A 22,496-nucleotide genomic window follows, 5' to 3' on the forward strand; every position below is an offset into this window, starting at 1 on the left:
GAGCCGCGCGTCGCCGCCATTTTCACACGTGCATTGAGATTGATAGGGAGAGGACGTGGCTGGCGTCCTCTCCATTTAGATTATAAGAGACTGAGAGAGATTTACTGGAGCTGACTAGGAGGAGTACTGTTACTGTAGAAGTGTAGAGACTGAGTGGAGAGAGTTTACTAGTGAGGACAGTGCAGTTTACTTTATAATCCGTTCTCTGCCTGAAAAAAGCGATACACAGCACACAGTGACTCAGTCACATACCATATCTGTGTGCACTGCTCAGGCTCAGGCCAGTGTGCTGCATCATCTATTATCTATATATAATATTATATATATCTGTCTGACTGCTCAGCTCACACAGCTTATAATTGTGGGGGAGACTGGGGAGCACTACTGCAGTGCCAGTTATAGGTTATAGCAGGAGCCAGGAGTACATAATATATTATATAGTGAGTGACCACCAGACACACAGTGCAGTTTATTTAATATATCCGTTCTCTGCCTGAAAAAAGCGATACACACAGTGACTCAGTCAGTCACATACCATATCTGTGTGCACTGCTCAGGCTCAGGCCAGTGTGCTGCATCATCTATTATCTATATATAATATTATATATATCTGTCTGACTGCTCAGCTCACACAGCTTATAATTGTGGGGGAGACTGGGGAGCACTACTGCAGTGCCAGTTATAGGTTATAGCAGGAGCCAGGAGTACATAATATATTATATAGTGAGTGACCACCAGACACACAGTGCAGTTTATTTAATATATCCGTTCTCTGCCTGAAAAAAGCGATACACACAGTGACTCAGTCAGTCACATACCATATCTGTGTGCACTTCTCAGGCTCAGGCCAGTGTGCTGCATCATCTATTATCTATATATAATATTATATATATCTGTCTGACTGCTCAGCTCACACAGCTTATAATTGTGGGGGAGACTGGGGAGCACTACTGCAGTGCCAGTTATAGGTTATAGCAGGAGCCAGGAGTACATAATATATTATATAGTGAGTGACCACCAGACACACAGTGCAGTTTATTTAATATATCCGTTCTCTGCCTGAAAAAAGCGATACACACAGTGACTCAGTCAGTCACATACCATATCTGTGTGCACTGCTCAGGCTCAGGCCAGTGTGCTGCATCATCTATATATATTATATATCTGTCTGACTGCTCAGCTCACACAGCTTATAATTGTGGGGGAGACTGGGGAGCACTACTGCAGTGCCAGTTATAGGTTATAGCAGGAGCCAGGAGTACATATTATATTAAAATTAAACAGTGCACACTTTTGCTGCAGGAGTGCCACTGCCAGTGTGACTGACCAGTGACCTGACCACACTGACCACCAGTATAGTTAGTAGTATACTTATATTGTGATTGCCTGAAAAAGTTAAACACTCGTCGTGTGACTTCACTTGTGTGTTGTTTTTTTTTTATTCTATAAAAATAAAACTCATTCTGCTGACAGACAGTGTCCAGCAGGTCCGTCATTATATAATATATAATATATACCTGTCCGGCTGCAGTAGTGATATATATATATTTTTTATATCATTTATCATCCAGTCGCAGCAGACACAGTACGGTAGTTCACGGCTGTGGCTACCTCTGTGTCTCTGCACTCGGCAGGCAGTCCGTCCATAATTGTAATACCACCTAACCGTGGATTTTTTTCATTCTTCTTTATACATACATAGTTACATAGACATCTTCTCTTTATCAACCAGTCTATATTAGCTGCAGACACAGTACAGTACGGTAGTTCACGGCTGTGGCTACCTCTGTGTCTGCACTTGGCAGGCAGTCCGTCCATAATTGTATACCACCTAACCGTGGATTTTTTTCAGTCTTCTTTATACATACATAGTTACATAGACATCTTCTCTTTATCAACCAGTCTATATTAGCTGCAGACACAGTACAGTACGGTAGTTCACGGCTGTGGCTACCTCTGTGTCTGCAGTCGGCAGGCAGTCCATAATTGTATACTAGTATCCATCTCCATTGTTTACCTGAGGTGCCTTTTAGTTGTGCCTATTAAAATATGGAGAACAAAAATGTTGAGGTTCCAAAATTAGGGAAAGATCAAGATCCACTTCCACCTCGTGCTGAAGCTGCTGCCACTAGTCATGGCCGAGACGATGAAATGCCAGCAACGTCGTCTGCCAAGGCCGATGCCCAATGTCATAGTACAGAGCATGTCAAATCCAAAACACCAAATATCAGAAAAAAAAAGGACTCCAAAACCTAAAATAAAATTGTCGGAGGAGAAGCGTAAACTTGCCAATATGCCATTTACCACACGGAGTGGCAAGGAACGGCTGAGGCCCTGGCCTATGTTCATGGCTAGTGGTTCAGCTTCACATGAGGATGGAAGCACTCAGCCTCTCGCTAGAAAAATGAAAAGACTCAAGCTGGCAAAAGCAGCACAGCAAAGAACTGTGCATTCTTCGAAATCCCAAATCCACAAGGAGAGTCCAATTGTGTCGGTTGCGATGCCTGACCTTCCCAACACTGGACGTGAAGAGCATGCGCCTTCCACCATTTGCACGCCCCCTGCAAGTGCTGGAAGGAGCACCCGCAGTCCAGTTCCTGATAGTCAGATTGAAGATGTCAGTGTTGAAGTACACCAGGATGAGGAGGATATGGGTGTTGCTGGCGCTGGGGAGGAAATTGACCAGGAGGATTCTGATGGTGAGGTGGTTTGTTTAAGTCAGGCACCCGGGGAGACACCTGTTGTCCGTGGGAGGAATATGGCCGTTGACATGCCAGGTGAAAATACCAAAAAAATCAGCTCTTCGGTGTGGAGGTATTTCACCAGAAATGCGGACAACAGGTGTCAAGCCGTGTGTTCCCTTTGTCAAGCTGTAATAAGTAGGGGTAAGGATGTTAACCACCTCGGAACATCCTCCCTTATACGTCACCTGCAGCGCATTCATAATAAGTCAGTGACAAGTTCAAAAACTTTGGGTGACAGCGGAAGCAGTCCACTGACCAGTAAATCCCTTCCTCTTGTAACCAAGCTCACGCAAACCACCCCACCAACTCCCTCAGTGTCAATTTCCTCCTTCCCCAGGAATGCCAATAGTCCTGCAGGCCATGTCACTGGCAATTCTGACGAGTCCTCTCCTGCCTGGGATTCCTCCGATGCATCCTTGCGTGTAACGCCTACTGCTGCTGGCGCTGCTGTTGTTGCCGCTGGGAGTCGATGGTCATCCCAGAGGGGAAGTCGTAAGCCCACTTGTACTACTTCCAGTAAGCAATTGACTGTTCAACAGTCCTTTGCGAGGAAGATGAAATATCACAGCAGTCATCCTACTGCAAAGCGGATAACTGAGGCCTTGACAACTATGTTGGTGTTAGACGTGCGTCCGGTATCCGCCGTTAGTTCACAGGGAACTAGACAATTTATTGAGGCAGTGTGCCCCCGTTACCAAATACCATCTAGGTTCCACTTCTCTAGGCAGGCGATACCGAGAATGTACACGGACGTCAGAAAAAGACTCACCAGTGTCCTAAAAAATGCAGTTGTACCCAATGTCCACTTAACCACGGACATGTGGACAAGTGGAGCAGGGCAGGGTCAGGACTATATGACTGTGACAGCCCACTGGGTAGATGTATGGACTCCCGCCGCAAGAACAGCAGCGGCGGCACCAGTAGCAGCATCTCGCAAACGCCAACTCTTTCCTAGGCAGGCTACGCTTTGTATCACCGCTTTCCAGAATACGCACACAGCTGAAAACCTCTTACGGCAACTGAGGAAGATCATCGCGGAATGGCTTACCCCAATTGGACTCTCCTGTGGATTTGTGGCATCGGACAACGCCAGCAATATTGTGTGTGCATTAAATATGGGCAAATTCCAGCACGTCCCATGTTTTGCACATACCTTGAATTTGGTGGTGCAGAATTTTTTAAAAAACGACAGGGGCGTGCAAGAGATGCTGTCGGTGGCCAGAAAAATTGCGGGACACTTTCGGCGTACAGGCACCACGTACAGAAGACTGGAGCACCACCAAAAACTACTGAACCTGCCCTGCCATCATCTGAAGCAAGAAGTGGTAACGAGGTGGAATTCAACCCTCTATATGCTTCAGAGGTTGGAGGAGCAGCAAAAGGCCATTCAAGCCTATACAATTGAGCACGATATAGGAGGTGGAATGCACCTGTCTCAAGTGCAGTGGAGAATGATTTCAACGTTGTGCAAGGTTCTGATGCCCTTTGAACTTGCCACACGTGAAGTCAGTTCAGACACTGCCAGCCTGAGTCAGGTCATTCCCCTCATCAGGCTTTTGCAGAAGAAGCTGGAGGCATTGAAGAAGGAGCTAAAAGGGAGCGATTCCGCTAGGCATGTGGGACTTGTGGATGCAGCCCTTAATTCGCTTAACAAGGATTCACGGGTGGTCAATCTGTTGAAATCAGAGCACTACATTTTGGCCACCGTGCTCGATCCTAGATTTAAAGCCTACCTTGGATCTCTCTTTCCGGCAGACACAGGTCTGCTGGGGTTGAAAGACCTGCTGGTGACAAAATTGTCAAGTCAAGCGGAACGCGACCTGTCAACATCTCCTCCTTCACATTCTCCCGCAACTGGGGGTGCGAGGAAAAGGCTCAGAATTCCGAGCCCACCCGCTGGCGGTGATGCAGGGCAGTCTGGAGCGACTGCTGATGCTGACATCTGGTCCGGACTGAAGGACCTGACAACGATTACGGACATGTCGTCTACTGTCACTGCATATGATTCTCTCAACATTGATAGAATGGTGGAGGATTATATGAGTGACCGCATCCAAGTAGGCACGTCACACAGTCCGTACTTATACTGGCAGGAAAAAGAGGCAATTTGGAGGCCCTTGCACAAACTGGCTTTATTCTACCTAAGTTGCCCTCCCACAAGTGTGTACTCCGAAAGAGTGTTTAGTGCCGCCGCTCACCTTCTCAGCAATCGGCGTACGAGGTTACATCCAGAAAATGTGGAGAAGATGATGTTCATTAAAATGAATTATAATCAATTCCTCCGCGGAGACATTGACCAGCAGCAATTGCCTCCACAAAGTACACAGGGAGCTGAGATGGTGGATTCCAGTGGGGACGAATTGATAATCTGTGAGGAGGGGGATGTACACGGTGATATATCGGAGGGTGAAGATGAGGTGGACATCTTGCCTCTGTAGAGCCAGTTTGTGCAAGGAGAGATTAATTGCTTCTTTTTTGGGGGGGGTCCAAACCAACCCGTCATATCAGTCACAGTCGTGTGGCAGACCCTGTCACTGAAATGATGGGTTGGTTAAAGTGTGCATGTCCTGTTTTGTTTATACAACATAAGGGTGGGTGGGAGGGCCCAAGGACAATTCCATCTTGCACCTCTTTTTTCTTTTCTTTTTCTTTGCATCATGTGCTGATTGGGGAGGGTTTTTTGGAAGGGACATCCTGCGTGACACTGCAGTGCCACTCCTAGATGGGCCCGGTGTTTGTGTCGGCCACTAGGGTCGCTAATCTTACTCACACAGTCAGCTACCTCATTGCGCCTCTTTTTTTCTTTGCGTCATGTGCTGTTTGGGGAGGGTTTTTTGGAAGGGACATCCTGCGTGACACTGCAGTGCCACTCCTAGATGGGCCCGGTGTTTGTGTCGGCAACTAGGGTCGCTAATCTTACTCACACAGCTACCTCATTGCGCCTCTTTTTTTCTTTGCGTCATGTGCTGTTTGGGGAGGGTTTTTTGGAAGGGACATCCTGCGTGACACTGCAGTGCCACTCCTAGATGGGCCCGGTGTTTGTGTCGGCCACTAGGGTCGCTAATCTTACTCACACAGCTACCTCATTGCGCCTCTTTTTTTCTTTGCGTCATGTGCTGTTTGGGGAGGGTTTTTTGGAAGGGCCATCCTGCGTGACACTGCAGTGCCACTCCTAGATGGGCCCGGTGTTTGTGTCGGCCACTAGGGTCGCTAATCTTACTCACACAGCTACCTCATTGCGCCTCTTTTTTCTTTGCGTCATGTGCTGTTTGGGGAGGGTTTTTTGGAAGGGACATCCTGCGTGACACTGCAGTGCCACTCCTAGATGGGCCCGGTGTTTGTGTCGGCCACTAGGGTCGCTAATCTTACTCACACAGCTACCTCATTGCGCCTCTTTTTTTCTTTGCGTCATGTGCTGTTTGGGGAGGGTTTTTTGGAAGGGCCATCCTGCGTGACACTGCAGTGCCACTCCTAGATGGGCCCGGTGTTTGTGTCGGCCACTAGGGTCGCTAATCTTACTCACACAGCTACCTCATTGCGCCTCTTTTTTTCTTTGCGTCATGTGCTGTTTGGGGAGGGTTTTTTGGAAGGGACATCCTGCGTGACACTGCAGTGCCACTCCTAGATGGGCCCGGTGTTTGTGTCGGCCACTAGGGTCGCTTATCTTACTCACACAGCGACCTCGGTGCAAATTTTAGGACTAAAAATAATATTGTGAGGTGTGAGGTATTCAGAATAGACTGAAAATGAGTGTAAATTATGGTTTTTGAGGTTAATAATACTTTGGGATCAAAATGACCCCCAAATTCTATGATTTAAGCTGTTTTTTAGTGTTTTTTGAAAAAAACACCCGAATCCAAAACACACCCGAATCCGAGAAAAAAAATTCGGTGAGGTTTTGCCAAAACGCGTTCGAACCCAAAACACGGCCGCGGAACCGAACCCAAAACCAAAACACAAAACCCGAAAAATTTCAGGCGCTCATCTCTAGTGTCTTTCCCAGTCACGTTTGTCCGTGTCCAGCTGGATCTCCTTATTGGGGAGGTAACTGGGGTCATGCTCGAAGTTGTGTTTCCTGAGCTGGTGCTTGCTTATCTAGGTTGGAGTAAACTGATGTTGTTGCTCAGATTACTCAGAGTAGGGTAGAGTTCTGTGGTTGCTGCAGTGTGATTTTCAATTATTCGGCTTATGCTTTCTGTTATCATTTGGTTGTTTCCAAGAATGTTGATGTACTTTTGGTGCTATCTGTGTTGTTCATCCATTACTCTTTGGAAAATGTTCATCATCTGTGTGTTGTCCGCATGCATTAGTTCCATAGCATTGGCAATTCTTGTGATTTGCACATTTAGGCGGCTACTATTCCTACTTATTTGGGGAAGCTGATGTGGCAGACTAGCAACAAATTGCGATTGTCTGCGCAGAAAATCAAGATTATTGGCCTGTTAGGTTGTCCAACTGTTCCAAAAGGCCTGATCCTGTGTTGTAGCATGTGGTGATGTAGGGCTCATTTGTGGTGCAGGTGTGGTTTGTGTTGGTGGCGTGCTCACAAGTGGCATTGTTGGTATTGTTGGGTCTATTGGCTGGAGTTGAAGGAAAAAGGTTTCCTCCATTTCTGTGTCCTGCTGGGTGTCTGGGGGCATGTTTTCAGCATCTGTATGTGGTTTAATGGGACATCATTTTAGTTACGGTAGACATATATTTGCTGTTGTTTTTTTATATTTTGAATAGCACATACATGATAATTAGGACTACAAATGCTGTTTTAAACTTTACCAACAATACTCCATTTACATTAGGGTGAGGCCTATATGCTGCATTTTTGATTAATTTTTGGTTGGAGCAAAAAACAAAACAAACAGGAACAAAAAGACACTACCTACTCTACAAACCCGTTTTTTGTGAATTTTTAAACACCACACAAATTGCCTAGGTTGGTCTACATATATGAAGGGAAGACCAGATCTACACAGTACATGTAAAGATGTAAACACTCACCATTCGCAAAGGATGCTAATCTGGGTAAGCTTCCACTTCTGCTTAGGGTGCAGACTTTTTCTGGGAATATGCTACTCTATGCCTCAAGTGTACACACATATAGATATATATACAGGTTGAGTATCCCTTATCCAAAATGCTTGGGACCAGAGGTATTTTGGATATGGGATTCTTCCGTATTTTGGAATAATTGCATACCATAATGAGATATCATGGTGATGGGACCTAAATCTAAGCACAGAATGCATTTATGTTACATATACACCTTATACACACAGCCTGAAGGTAATTTTAGCCAATATTTTTTATTACTTTGTGCATTAAACAAAGTGTGTCTACATTCACACAATTCATTTATGTTTCATATACACCTTATACACACAGCCTGAAGGTCATTTAATACAATATTTTTAATAACTGTGTGTATTAAACAAAGTTTGTGTACATTGAGCCATCAAAAAACAAAAGTTTCACTATCTCACTCTCGCTCAAAAAAGTCCGTATTTCGGAATATTCCGTATTTCGGATATTTGGATATGGGATACTCAACCTGTATATATATATTTAGTGTGGAGATGTTAACCCCTAACATTTGCTATGCATGTGGTTGCTGGTGTTGTTCCATACGAGGATTAGTGTGTGGTATTGTTCTATGCTAATTATGTGTAAAGTGGCCTGTGTAAGTATGTGTTGTAATTTTTTTTGGTTCTACTCCCCAGGCAGCTGAGGGGATTGTGGTTCCCATGTTGGCGGACTGTCCAAAAGTTGGACTGGGGGCATTGAGGACACATTGGATATGCGTCGTTGTGGTGGAGATGCGGCTTGTCTAGTGGGGACATCAGGACGGTGTCTCTTGTGGGCCATGTGTTTCTGAGTGGCGGATACCTGTGGGGGGCGACCTTGGGAAATTTGACGTTGTCTGGATGTTCCTATGGGAAATTTTAAACATTAATCTTTTTGTTGCAGTTTTACACTCAGAATTTGTAATTTAAATGATACTTTACCTGCTTCACCATCATCCTCATCTTGGACCTGCGTGGTGGGAGTACGGCCAGTGGTGCTTTTTTCCCGCACTGTGAATATATGATGAATTTGGGTTGTAACATAATAGTGTGTAAATAAAATGTGAAAAACATTTTCCATTTTTGACTTCTGAAGTAAAAATTCATAATTATGCTAACTCTGCTACTTTTCTTGCAGTCAATATTGTCTGAAGATAGTCCAGGTATAAAACACCACACAAAAGCTAGAAACATGGGTCCATATGCTTAGTTGACACTGCCAACCAGCAGAATATTGTACCATGGAATAGTATCCGATAATATTAATCTACATTAAAAGACTACATTAAAAATGGCACATACATTAGAAAAGTACATAAACACTATTACTCCAAACTAAAGATGTGCACCGGAAATTTTTCGGGTTTTGTGTATTGGTTTAGGATTCGGTTCCGCGGCCGTGTTTTGTATTCGGACGCGTTTTGGCAAAACCTCCCTGAAAATGTTTTGTCGGACTCGGGTGTTTTTTTTTTTCAAAAACAGCTAAAATCATAGAATTTGGGGGTAATTTTGATTCCATAGTATTATTAACCTCAATAACCATAATTTCCACTCATTTCCAGTCTATTCTGAATACCTCACACCTCACAATATAATTTTTAGTCCTAAAATTTGCACCGAGGTCGCCGGATGACTAAGCTAAGCGACCCAAGTGGGCGGCACAAACACTTGGCCCATCTAGGAGTGGCACTGCAGTGTCAGACAGGATGGCACTTAAAAAAATAGTCCCCAAACAGCACATGATGCAAATAAAAAAAGAGGTGCACCAAGGTCGCTGGATGGCTAAGCTAAGCGACCCAAGTGGGCGGCACAAACACCTGGCCCATCTAGGAGTGGCACTGCAGTGTCAGACAGGATGGCACTTAAAAAAATAGTCCCCAAACAGCACATGATGCAAAGAAAAAAAGAGGTGCACAAGGTCGCTGGATGACTAAGCTAAGCGACCCAAGTGGCCGACACAAACACCTGGCCCATCTAGGAGTGGCACTGCAGTGTCAGACAGGATGGCACTTCAAAAAATAGTCCCCAAACAGCACATGATGCAAAGAAAAGAGAAAAAGAGGAGCACTGTGGTCACTGGATGGCTAAGCTAAGCGACACAAACACCTCAATATCACAGGAATTATTTGTTCTAATCAATGGTATTATTGGTCCAAATCACTGGAAGAAAATGACAAAATCACTGGAATTATTCGTTCTAATCAATGGTATTATTGGTCCAAATCACTGGAAGAAAATGACAAAATCACAGGAATTATTCATTCTAATCAATGGTATTATTGGTCCAAATCACTGGAAAAAATGACAAAATCACTGGAATTATTCGTTCTAATCACTGGTATTATTGGTCCAAATCACTGGAAGAAAATGACAAAATCACTGGAATTATTTGTTCTAATCAATGGTATTATTGGTCCAAATCACTGGAAGAAAATGACAAAATCACTGGAATTATTCATAAACATTTGTAGAAAGTCGCTGCTTTCTGATTACAGATATGCTCAGATATTCCTGCGAATCCACAATCCCTTCCCAGAGGAAAAAGAAATTGAGAAACCGTTGTTTGAGAACGTTTGTTCTCTTTCCCTTACAAAGGAACAAGCCACTTTCCAAGAAGACTGATGTTTTTGGGATTATGGAGACATAATGTTTTTGAATATAAATCCTAAAGCAGGTGGTGTATTAGAGCAAAAGAGTGCAAGAGACCAGCCATGCAGTTTCTGAAATATTATGACAAAATGTTACTGTATTTCATAAGCACTCATTCCTAACTCTGCTAAGTACTGTTTGGTATACTGTATCTGGCTTCCATGAGGTAGTTGTCCATTATTTCAGCTTCCATTAACCTTTTTGAAAGCGGTAGAAGTTATCGATTCTTTTTTTTTTTTTTTTCCCCCATATTTTTAATTTTCTCCTGCATAGCCCAGCAAAATGTTGCAATGTTAAGTATTGACTTGTGCCTTCTGGGGGTCCACTTCTTCACCAAACCCAGCCAAATCTCATCCTAACCCTCTGTTCCACGTTCTCTATGTACCCCATCTGTGTCACACATGTCTGTCTACCCCTCCCCTTTAGATTGTAAGCTCTCACGAGCAGCGCCCTCTTGCCTCATGTGCTTATCCTTTGTCTTACTTTAATATTCTTCAACTGTACCACATCCAGCAATCTTCTGCCACCTGATACTTATTTCAGTGTCATCTGCTGATGTAACTATGTTTATTTACCCTGTACTTGTCCTATACTGTCATCAACTGCAAGTTGCTGTTTTCCTGTTTGATTATTTATGTACTCTGTAATTGGGCGCTGCGGAACCCTTGTGGCGCCATATAAATAAAGGATAATAATAATAATATAGGGTGTATAGTCACCAGGTGGATCTCACACATCGCTCAGTACAGATTACAGGATGTATAATCAGTAATCACCAGGTGTATAACACACGTCGCACAGTACAGTATATAGGGTGTATAATCCCCAGGTGTATCTCACATATCGCTCAGTACAGATTACAGGATGTATAATCAGTAATCACCAGGTGTATAACACACGTCGCACAGTACAGTATATAGGGTGTATAATCCCCAGGTGTATCTCACACATCGCTCAGTACAGATTACAGGATGTATAATCAGTAATCACCAGGTGTATAACACACGTCGCATAGTACAGTATATAGGGTGTATAATCCCCTGGTGTATCTCACACATCGCTCAGTACAGATTACAGGATGTATAATCAGTAATCACCAGGTGTATAACACACGTCGATCAGTACAGTATTCATACTGGTCACAACAATGCAGCAGATATTGAGCACTGATCAAGATACTAGAAGTGACACAGAGCTGCAAGATACAGCAATGGCCTACTGTACTGTACTATATATGTATACTGCTGGTCACCAAAATGCTGCACTGTCCTACTATATACTGCTCACAATAATGCAGCACAGATAGGGAATGGATACTTGCAGTGACACAGAGCTGCAAGATACAGCAATGGCTTACTGTACTGTACAATATATGTATACTGCTGGTCACCAAAATGCTGCACTGTCCTACTATATACTGCTCACAATAATGCAGCACAAATATGGAATGGATACTTGCAGTGACACAGAGCTGCAAGATACAGCAATGGCCTACTGTACAACTATATACTGTTGGTCACCAAAATGCTGCACTGTAATACTATATATACTGCTCACAAAAATGCAGCACAGATATGGAATGGATACTTAAAGTGACACAGAGCTGCAAGATACAGCAATTGCCTACTGTACTGTACTACTATAATTATATACTGGTGGTCCCCAGTCCCCACGATAAAGCACACTGAGCACAGATATTTGCAGCACACTGAGCACAGATATGGAGCGTTTCAGGCAGAGAACGTAGATATTTTCAGCACACAGTGCACAGATATTTGCAGCACACTGAGCACAGATATTTGCAGCACACTGAGCACAGATTACGTAGCTTTTCAGGGAGAGAACGCAGCCACGTCCTCTCCGTTCAATCTCCAATGCACGAGTGAAAATGGTGGCGACGCGCGGCTCTTTATATAGAATACGAATCTCGCGAGAATCCGACAGCGGGATGATGACGTTCGGCCTCGTTCGGGTTAACCGAGCAAGGCGGGAAGATCCGAGGCTGCCTCAGACCCGTGTAAAATAGGTGAAGTTCGGGGGGGTTCGGATCTCGGAGAACCGAACCCGCTCATCTCTACTCCAAACCAAAAGCAGTTGCTGAAGCAACTTCATTATACAAAAGTAACAATAAATGGCAAACACATGATTCTGAATAGGCTTACAAAATACACCAACCAAACCATGTGTTACATACTTAACATCAACACCAAAGATTTCTCACAAACATTAGGGGAAAAAACAAATAAAAAAAACAAAACAAAAAAAGCAATATATGTTAACTAGTGATGTGCACCGGACATTGTTCGGGTTTTGTACTTTGGTTTTGGATTCGGTTCCGCGGTCGTGTTTTGGATTCGGACGCGTTTTGGCAAAACCTCCCTGAAAATTTATTGTAGGATTCGGGTATGTTTTGGATTCGGGTGTTTTTTTTACAAAAAACCCTCAAAAAGAGCTTAAATCATAGAATTTGGGGGTAATTTTGATTCCATAGTATTATTAACCTCAATAACCATAATTTCCACTAATTTCCAGTCTATTCTGAACACCTCACACCTCACAATATTAATTTTAGTCCTACAATTTGCACCGAGGTCGCTGAATGACTAAGCTAAGCGACCCAAGTGGCCGACACAAACACCTGGCCCATCTAGGAGTGGCACTGCAGTGTCAGACAGGATGGCACTTCAAAAAATAGTCCCCAAACTGCACATGATGCAAATAAAAAAAGAGGTGCAATGAGGTAACTGTGTGGCTAAGCTAAGCGACCCAAGTGGCCGACACAAACACCTGGCCCATCTAGGAGTGGCACTGCAGTGTCAGACAGGATGGCAGATTTAAAAAATAGTCCCCAAACAGCACATGATGCAAAGAAAAAAAGAGGTGCACCAAGGTCGCTGGATGGTTAAGCTAAGCGACCCAAGTGGCCGACACAAACAACTGGCCCATCTAGGAGTGGCACTGCAGTGTCAGACAGGATGGCAGATTTAAAAAATAGTCCCCAAACTGCACATGATGCAAAGAAAAAAAGAGGTGCAATGAGGTAGCTGTGTGGCTAAGCTAAGCGACCCAAGTGGCCGACACAAACACCTGGCCCATCTAGGATTGGCACTGCAGTGTCAGACAGGATGGCAGATTTAAAAAATAGTCCCCAAACAGCACATGATGCAAAGAAATAAAGAGGTGCACCAAGGTTGCTGGATGGTTTAGCTAAGCGACCCAAGTGGCCGACACAAACAACTGGCCCATCTAGGAGTGGCACTGCAGTGTCAGACAGGATGGCAGATTTAAAAAATAGTCCCCAAGCAGCACATGATGCAAAGAAAAAAAGAGGTGCAATGAGGTAGCTGTGTGACTAAGCTAAGCGACCCAAGTGGCCGACACAAACACCTGGCCCATCTAGGAGTGGCACTGCAGTTTTCTAACAAGAGGATGAGTGCTTCAATCCTCATGTGAATCTGAACCACTAGCCATGAACATAGGCGAGGGCCTCAGCCGTTCCTTGCCACTCCGTGTCGTAAATGGCATATTGGCAAGTTTACGCTTCTCATCAGACGCTTTTAATTTTGATTTTTGGGTTATTTTACTGAACTTTTGTTTTTTGGATTTTACATGCTCTCTACTAAGACATTGGGCATCGGCCTTGACAGACGACGTTGATGGCATTTCATCGTCTCGGCCATGACTAGTGGCAGCAGCTTCAGCACGAGGTGGAAGTGGATCTTGATCTTTCCCTATTTTACCCTACACATTTTTGTTCTCCATTTTTTAATGTGTGGAATTATATGCCAGTAATATATCAATAGCAATGGCCTACTGTACCGTACTGCTATTTATTATATACTGGTGGTCAGCAAAATTATGCACTGTCCTCCTACTACTGCACACAACAACTAAAATGTACCACAGGTATGGATGGATAGTATACTTGACGACACAGAGGTAGGTAGAGCAGTGGACTACTGTACCATACTGCTATATTTTATATACTGGTGGTCAGCAAAATTATGCACTGTCCTCCTACTACAGCGCACAACAACTAAAATGCACCACAGGTATGGATGGATAGTATACTTGACGTCACAGAGGTAGGTAGAGCAGTGGACTACTATACCGTCCTGCTAAATATTATATACTGGTGGTCAGCAAAATTATGCACTGTTCTCCTACTACTGCGCACAACAACTAAAATGCACCACAGGTATGGATGGATAGTATACTTGATGACACAGAGGTAGGTAGAACAGTGGACTACTGTACCGTACTGCTATATATTATATACTGGTGATCAGCAAAATTATGTACTGTCCTCCTACTACTGCACACAACAACTAAAATGCACCACAGGTATGGATGGATAGTATACTTGACGACACAGAGGTAGGTAGAGCAGTGGACTACTGTACCATACTGCTATATATTATATACTGGTGGTCAGCAAAATTATGCACTGTCCTCCTACTACTGTGCACAACAACTAAAATGCACCACAGGTATGGATGGATAGTATACTTGACGACACAGAGGTAGGTAGAGCAGTGGCCTTCTGTACTGTACTGCTATATAGTATATACTGGTGGTCAGCAAACTGTGCAAAACTGAAATGCACCACAGGTATGGATGGATAGTATACTTGACGACACAGAGGTAGGTAGAGCAGTGGACTACTGTACCGTACTGCTATATATTATATATTGGTGGTCAGCAAATTATGCACTGTCCTCCTTCTACTGCGCACAACAACTAAAATGCACCTCAGGTATGGATGGATAGTATACTTGACGACACAGAGGTAGGTAGAGCAGTGTACTACTGTACCATACTGCTATATATTATATACTGGTGGTCAGCAAAATTATGCACTGTCCTCCTACTACTGTGCACAACAACTAAAATGCACCACAGGTATGGATGGATAGTATACTTGACGACACAGAGGTAGGTAGAGCAGTGGACTACTGTACCATACTGCTATATATTATATACTGGTGGTCAGCAAAATTATGCACTGTCCTCCTACTACTGTGCACAACAACTAAAATGCACCACAGGTATGGATGGATAGTATACTTGACGACACAGAGGTAGGTAGAGCAGTAGACTACTGTACCGTACTGCTATATATTATATACTGGTGGTCAGCAAAATTATGCACTGTCCTCCTACTACTGCGCACAACAGCTAAAATGCACCACAGGTATGGATGGATAGTATACTTGACGACACAGAGGTAGGTAAAGCAGTGGACTACTGTACCGTACTGCTATATATTATGTACTGGTGGTCAGCAAAATTATGCACTGTCCTCCTACTACTGCGCACAACAACTAAAATGCACCTCAGGTATGGATGGATAGTATACTTGACGACACAGAGGTAGGTAGAGCAGTGGCCTTCTGTACTGTACTGCTATATAGTATATACTGGTGGTCAGCAAACTGTGCAAAACTGAAATGCACCACAGGTATGGATGGATAGTATACTTGACGACACAGAGGTAGGTAGAGCAGTGGACTACTGTACCGTACTGCTATATATTATATACTGGTGGTCAACAAAATTATGCACTGTCCTCCTACTACTGTGCACAACAACTAAAATGCACCACAGGTATGGATGGATAGTATACTTGACGACACAGAGGTAGGTAGAGCACTGGTCTACTGTACCGTACTGCTATATATTATATACTAGTGGTCAGCAAAATTATGCACTGTCCTCCTACTACTGCGCACAACAACTAAAATGCACCTCAGGTATGGATGGATAGTATACTTGACGACACAGAGGTAGGTAGAGCAGTGGACTACTGTACCATACTGCTATATATTATATACTGGTGGTCAGCAAAATTATGCACTGTCCTCCTACTACTGTGCACAACAACTAAAATGCACCACAGGTATGGATGGATAGTATACTTGATGACACAGAGGTAGGTATAGCAGTGGACTACTGTACCATACTGCTATATATTATATACTGGTGGTCAGCAAAATTATGCACTGTCCTCCTACTACTGCGCACAACCAACTAAAATGCACCACAGGTATGGATTGATAGTATACTTGATGACACAGAGGTAGGTAGAGCAGTGGACTACTGTACCGTACTGATATAATACTGGTGGTCACTGGTCAGCAAAATTCTACACTGTCCTCCTACTATATACTACAATGTAGCACAGAAATGGAGCGTTTTTCAGGCAGAGAACGTACAATACTGGTGGTCACTGGTCAGCAAAACTCTGCACTGTACTCCTCCTATATAATACTGCTGGTCCCCCGTCCCCACAATAAAGCAGTGTGAGCACAGATATATGCAGCACACTGAGCACAGATATGGAGCGTTTTTCAGGCAGGCAACGTATAATACTGGTGGTCACTGGTCAACAAAATTCTGCACTGTCCTCCTACTATATAGTACAATGCAGCACAGATATGGAGCGTTTTTCAGGCAGAGAATGTAGATATTTTCAGCACACTGAGCACAGATATTTGCAAGCACACTGAGCACCGATATTTACAGCACACTGAGCACAGATATTTGCAGCACACTGAACACAAGTGAGAGAACGCTGCACACGTCCTCTCCCTATCATCTCCAATGCACGAGTGAAAATGGCGGCGACGCGCGGCTCCTTATATAGAATACGAATCTCGCAAGAATACGACAGCAGGATGATGACGTTCGGGCGCACTCGGGTTAACCGAGCAAGGCGCGAAGATTCGAGTCTGCCTCAGACCCGTGTAAAATGGGTGAAGTTCGGGGGGGGTTCGGATTCCGAGGAACCGTACCCGCTCATCTCTAATGTTAACATGCAACACATACATTTCAAAGTAGCAAACACATTTAACATGCAAAGATTACATGCCTGTGCCCCATGAGCCACACCAAACATAGCCAAAAACATATACTTTGACATTCACCAGAAACAAGCGACTGCAGTAATGTTATTTCTACATTCCAAACACACATGAACTATTGATACTCCAATCTGTGTAGGGACAACAATAACAACTACTAAACACAAAACCATAACCGAAAAAAGCAACATCAAAACAGTAAATAGAAGATTTATTTATTTTTGGGCGGGGGGGCTAAAACGCAATTCAAAACGCAGACTACAAATAACCTCCAAAACTCACCATCATGCCTGGGCCGATCTGAATCCCAGACATAAGTGGCACCGACCAATTCAGGAGGAATTAGACTCCTCACGGGCTCCTCCCACTCAAGATATGTAGCAATAAAGGGATGTCCGCCACCGGTTTGACGAGCAGACTTTGCCTCCTTGGCCATTTTCGCCTTGACACGGCGCTTGATGTCATAAAAGCGCTTGCGACACGTGTCTTTGGTCCGCTTGACCACACCCTCGCTGTTGACTGCCACAACCCTTTTCCCCACAACACACTCTTCTTGCGAGATGTGACCTTTGCCGACTCACGTCCAAACAGCTGCCAATGATGTCGCATCAGCTCACGCACCAAAGCCACATTCTCTGCATAACTGAACTCAGGGCCGGTTCTTGCCCTTTTAGCGCCCCGGGCAGGAAATAGGGGCGTGGCTTCATACAGGGGGAGTGGTCAATTACACCCCCTGTACAGTAGAGTAGCGCCGCTGAAAAAGAAAAAAAAAGAGAAAAATTATATTTACTATCCCCGCTCCCGACCGCTGCAGACCTCCGCCAGCGCCGCGCCTGTCCTCGGATTTGGCATAGACAGACACTAGAGGTCAATTATAAACCCCTAGCATCTGTCAGTCCCACAATGCTGTGCGGTGCGCGATGACATCATCGCGCACCACATAGCAAAGGTCATCTCCACAAAGGGAAACTAGACACGTAGCGTCTAGTTCCCTTCACAGCGGGGAACCAGCGGGGGACACAGCGGGCAGTGGGGGACACAGCAGTAGCGGATCTTGCCATGGTGTGGCGCCCTCCGGAAGACAGCGCCCCAGGCAAAAGTCCTGCTTGCCCATGGCAAGATCCGCTACTGACTGAACTTAACATTGTAGTTAGTCTTAATAGTGGTGCGTGGCTGTGGAGCTGCAGCACCATCACTGTCACTGTCACTAGAGGCCGCAGCAGCAACCTCACCCACCTCCTCCACCTCACTAACATCCTCCCTCTCACTCACCCCCTCCACCTCACTCACCGCCTCCACCTCACTCACCCCCTCCACCTCACTCACCCCCTCCACCTCACTCACCTCCTCAACCTCACTCACCTCCTCCACCTCACTCACCTCTGACTGGGACATAGTACAGACAAACAACAATTAACACTGAGAAGAAAAAAACACACACTCCTCCACTACCACTACACACCACACACCAAACACACACACACACACACACACACACACACACACACACACACACACACACACACACAATGACAATAGACTTCAAACAAAAATGACAAGCACAAAGAAGATGACAAACTCCAAAACAAACTACACAACAAGAATGACAAGACTACTTTCAAACACAATACAGCACTCAGAAATCACTTACCCACTCCAAAATCAACTAAACAACTCTCCAACACCACAGACCACTAACACTCACCTCTCCACTAGCTAAACCTACGAGGTTCGGAAGGTATGGGGCGTATTTATATGACGCCGCACAGACACTCCTCCATCTGAAACACAACCAATCACGTTCGAGTGACAAAAATGAAAGTAGGTGGAAATGCGGCCGTGCAGGCCAAAAAACACTGCCGCGAAAGAAAAATATGAATCCGTTAAAAAAACCCACCTCTTTGGCCGCAAACATACATTTCAGCCGCAAAATAAAGGACACAATTATGAATAACATCGACATCGGAAAACACAAAATATTTCAACTCGGAAGCTTAGTAAATTACATGAACTAAATTCAAAAAGTTGCAAAAAACCACGATTTATACAAATCGAGATTAAACTCCCACCAAATCACCACAGATACGATTCTTAGTAAATATACCCCAAGGTGTTAGTATGTGTTAAAAGGGGAATTGAGACAAGGAATGAGAGCGTAATCCTGCCAGTGTACAAATCATTGGTACGGCTGCATCTTGAGTATTGTGTACAGTTCTGGGTACCACACTATAAAAGAGACATATTAGAACTTGAAAAGGTTCAGAGGCGAGCTACCAAATTAATTAAGGGGTTGGAGACATTGGACTATGAGGAGAGGCTTTCTAGATTAGATATGTTTATACTAGAAATTATACGACTATGAGGAGATATGATTAATATTTACAAATATATAAAGGTGTTATGCGTGTGATGTTAGTGTATTAGAATGCTTAATATTTGTAGACACTGCCTTACTAATCTGTGTAAGCCTGAATCTTCAGTGATGGTCCCTAGGACCAGGGGGATGCTGGGAAGTAGGTGGTCCAGTGGGCAGTGTGTCTGGAGTTGGTGATGTAATAAACAGCACACAAGTGAACTCACATGTCTCTGTGTCCTTATGACTGGATTTACAAACATATGAACAAAACATGGTGTCAGAAGAAGTTTAACTTGGACTGCTAGTGCTCTCAGAGTGTGAAAGAATCCTGCAGAAGTCTGTAAGGCTGTGATACTCAGTGTCTGCAAAACCTGCCGTGTGCTCCTCTCTTCAAACAGTGAGTAACCATGGATAAACTGGCTCCTCCAACAGGCATGTTGATGTCTGGTAACTTGTCTGAGAAATGGAAAAGATTTAAGCAAAGGTTTAATATATATCTTGCTGCATGTGGAGCTGATACAGAGGCTGACAAAATGAAGGCATCCATTTTCCTCCATGTGATAGGAGAGGATGTGCTGGACATTTATAATAGTTTTCAGTTTGGTGAGGGCAGAATATGGTGCTATCTTCTATAATGCAAAAGTTTGAAGATTACTTTGTGCCAAGGAAAAATGTGACATATGAAAGATATAAGTTTTTCACATGTAATCAGAAATCTGCAGATGGATTTGATCAGTATGTTACAGAGTTGCAATCATTCAGTAAAACCTGTGAGTTTGGTGATTTAAAGGATTCACTGATTAGACATCGTGTTGTCTGTGGAATACCTGATAATGGACTCAGAGAGAGATTGCTGAGAGAGCAAGACCTAACACTAGAAAAGGCAGTGACTATGTGCAGATCTGCAGAAATAACTAGATTTCATGCAAAAAAGTTACACAAGGAAGTTGATGCTGCTGTCCATGTAGTGCAGAACACAGGGCCAAGCAAACCTCCATTCTCAAGAATGAAACAGTCTAAGCCACAGTCTAATAAGGAAATGTGTAGTAGATGTGGAAATGCTCACAATCCTAAAATGTGCCCTGATTATGGTAAAACCTGCATGAAATGTGGTAGACTTAATCACTTTGCCAAATGCTGTAAAATGAAAAGGGGAACAACCAATGTGCATGCTGTTAAACAAACAGAGGAATTCTTTGTGGATTGCATTAAACTTTGCAGTGCAGATAAGAAAGAATGGATTGTCCCTTTAACTGTGAACAAGATTGTCATTCCCTTTAAGCTTGATACTGGCGCGCAGGTGAATGTAATATCGTTTCAAGACTATAAGACTTTTAGAGTAAAACTAAAATTCATCCAGCCAAAGTGAAAGTTACAGGGTACACTGGGGAGGAAATTCCTGTGAAAGGTACATGCTTAGTGACACTGAGATATAAGGGACAACAGTTTAAAGCATCTCTACTGATTGAGGATAAAAATGTGCAACCGATTCTAGGATTTAGTTCCTGTGAGAAACTAAGCTTGCTAAAGAAAGTTTTTATGGTGACATCACAAGTAGAAGATGACTGCAAATCGATGTTTACAGAATACAGAGACTTGTTTGAAGGTCTAGGTTGTTTGCCTGGAGAGCATAAAATAAATATAGACACGCAAGTTTCTTCAGTGATACACCCCTGTAGAAAAGTGACGTTTGCGCTGAGAGAAAAACTGAAACAAGAGTTAAATCGCATGGAAGCCTTGGGTGTGATACAGAAAGTTGATGATGTGATACCCGGAAACTGCAGCCCAAATCAACTGTGGCACTACAGGTGCCAGCATGACTTTAATAAAAGTAAAATGTTTGCTGGAGTTGCATAGCACTGTGCCAGCAGCCTACGGCTTGCAGCACAGAAGGAGTTAACAGCACAGCTCATAGCTATACAGATTAGTCTGCAAAATGCAAAGGGCATGACTCACTCATTTGCAGACTCAGAGCGGGAAACTGAGAGCGGGAAACACAGAGCGGGAAATCCCAGATAGAATGTGTACCTGGGAATGCAGGGTTATAAAAAGGTTGTCCTGCAGCAGCCTAGGGAGAGGACAGTCAGTGAGGAGAGTGAGCAGACAGTGAGGTGGATTTAGCCAGAAAGATGTAGCCCCAGTGAGAGCTCCCCACATGTTTAGGTGGGGAGTGATGCCAGCCACAGCAAAGCACTTGATGACAGAGGGAGACATCGCAGTGTAAGAGCAGCAGTATGCAGAATCCAGTGAAAGGGTGATGCCAGGAGAAAAGTGTGCTAATGGTGTGAGTCTCAAGAGGTATCTGGGTGAAGTGGTCGGAAGCCACGCGGCGTGAGTAAGCGCCCCCATGGAAAAGTATCTCGAGAGGTATCTGGGTGAAGTGGTCGGAAAGCCACGCGGCGTGAGTAAGCGCCCCCAAGGAAAAGAATCCTCGCTAAGTAAGAGAGAGAAAGACGGTCACCTGATGTGTAGCACTACTGGTCACAGAATGCCCTGGTACGTAATGCTGTTTGCCATGTATATGCCGCTGCGACTAAGCGATGCGCTGGAGGAGGTGCCCTGATGTGTGATCCACTGTAACTTATGCTTTGTGCTGGAGGAGTGTTCACAAGTTATCCCTGCAATCTCCCTGTTTGATGTTTAAATAAACTTTATGCTGTTTATCTGAGATGGCCTGGCGCCCAATTCTTTATGCGCTGCACCGACACCTGTAGTCCACACCCACAATGTACTTGTAGTTAAAGACCTGATTTTTCAGGGGACCCTCTGGTAACTGTGCCTGAACCCATGACAAGCCGGGGCAAGGTAAGGGTGATGTACTATACAC

At 44.2% G+C, this 22,496-nt stretch overlaps 1 long non-coding RNA gene across 2 annotated transcripts in view; it reads right to left on the bottom strand.

Moving 5' to 3' along the window:
• Positions 1 to 6,739: 6,739 nt before the first annotated feature.
• The window catches only part of LOC134965232 (uncharacterized), a 29,647-nt gene continuing 13,890 nt past the window's right edge, over positions 6,740 to 22,496 (bottom strand). The window contains exons 2-4 of one of the 2 annotated variants that reach the window (XR_010188341.1): positions 8,744 to 8,812; positions 8,625 to 8,668; positions 6,740 to 7,395 (exon numbers count right to left, since the gene is read on the bottom strand). This is a non-coding gene — a long non-coding RNA (uncharacterized LOC134965232). Of the gene's footprint in view, positions 7,396 to 8,306; positions 8,669 to 8,743; positions 8,813 to 22,496 lie in introns of those variants that run through there. The other variant, XR_010188340.1, reaches the window with a different exon arrangement.

The sequence above is a fragment of the Pseudophryne corroboree genome, chromosome 10 (assembly GCF_028390025.1).
Source record: "Pseudophryne corroboree isolate aPseCor3 chromosome 10, aPseCor3.hap2, whole genome shotgun sequence".
NCBI lineage: Eukaryota > Metazoa > Chordata > Amphibia > Anura > Myobatrachidae > Pseudophryne > Pseudophryne corroboree.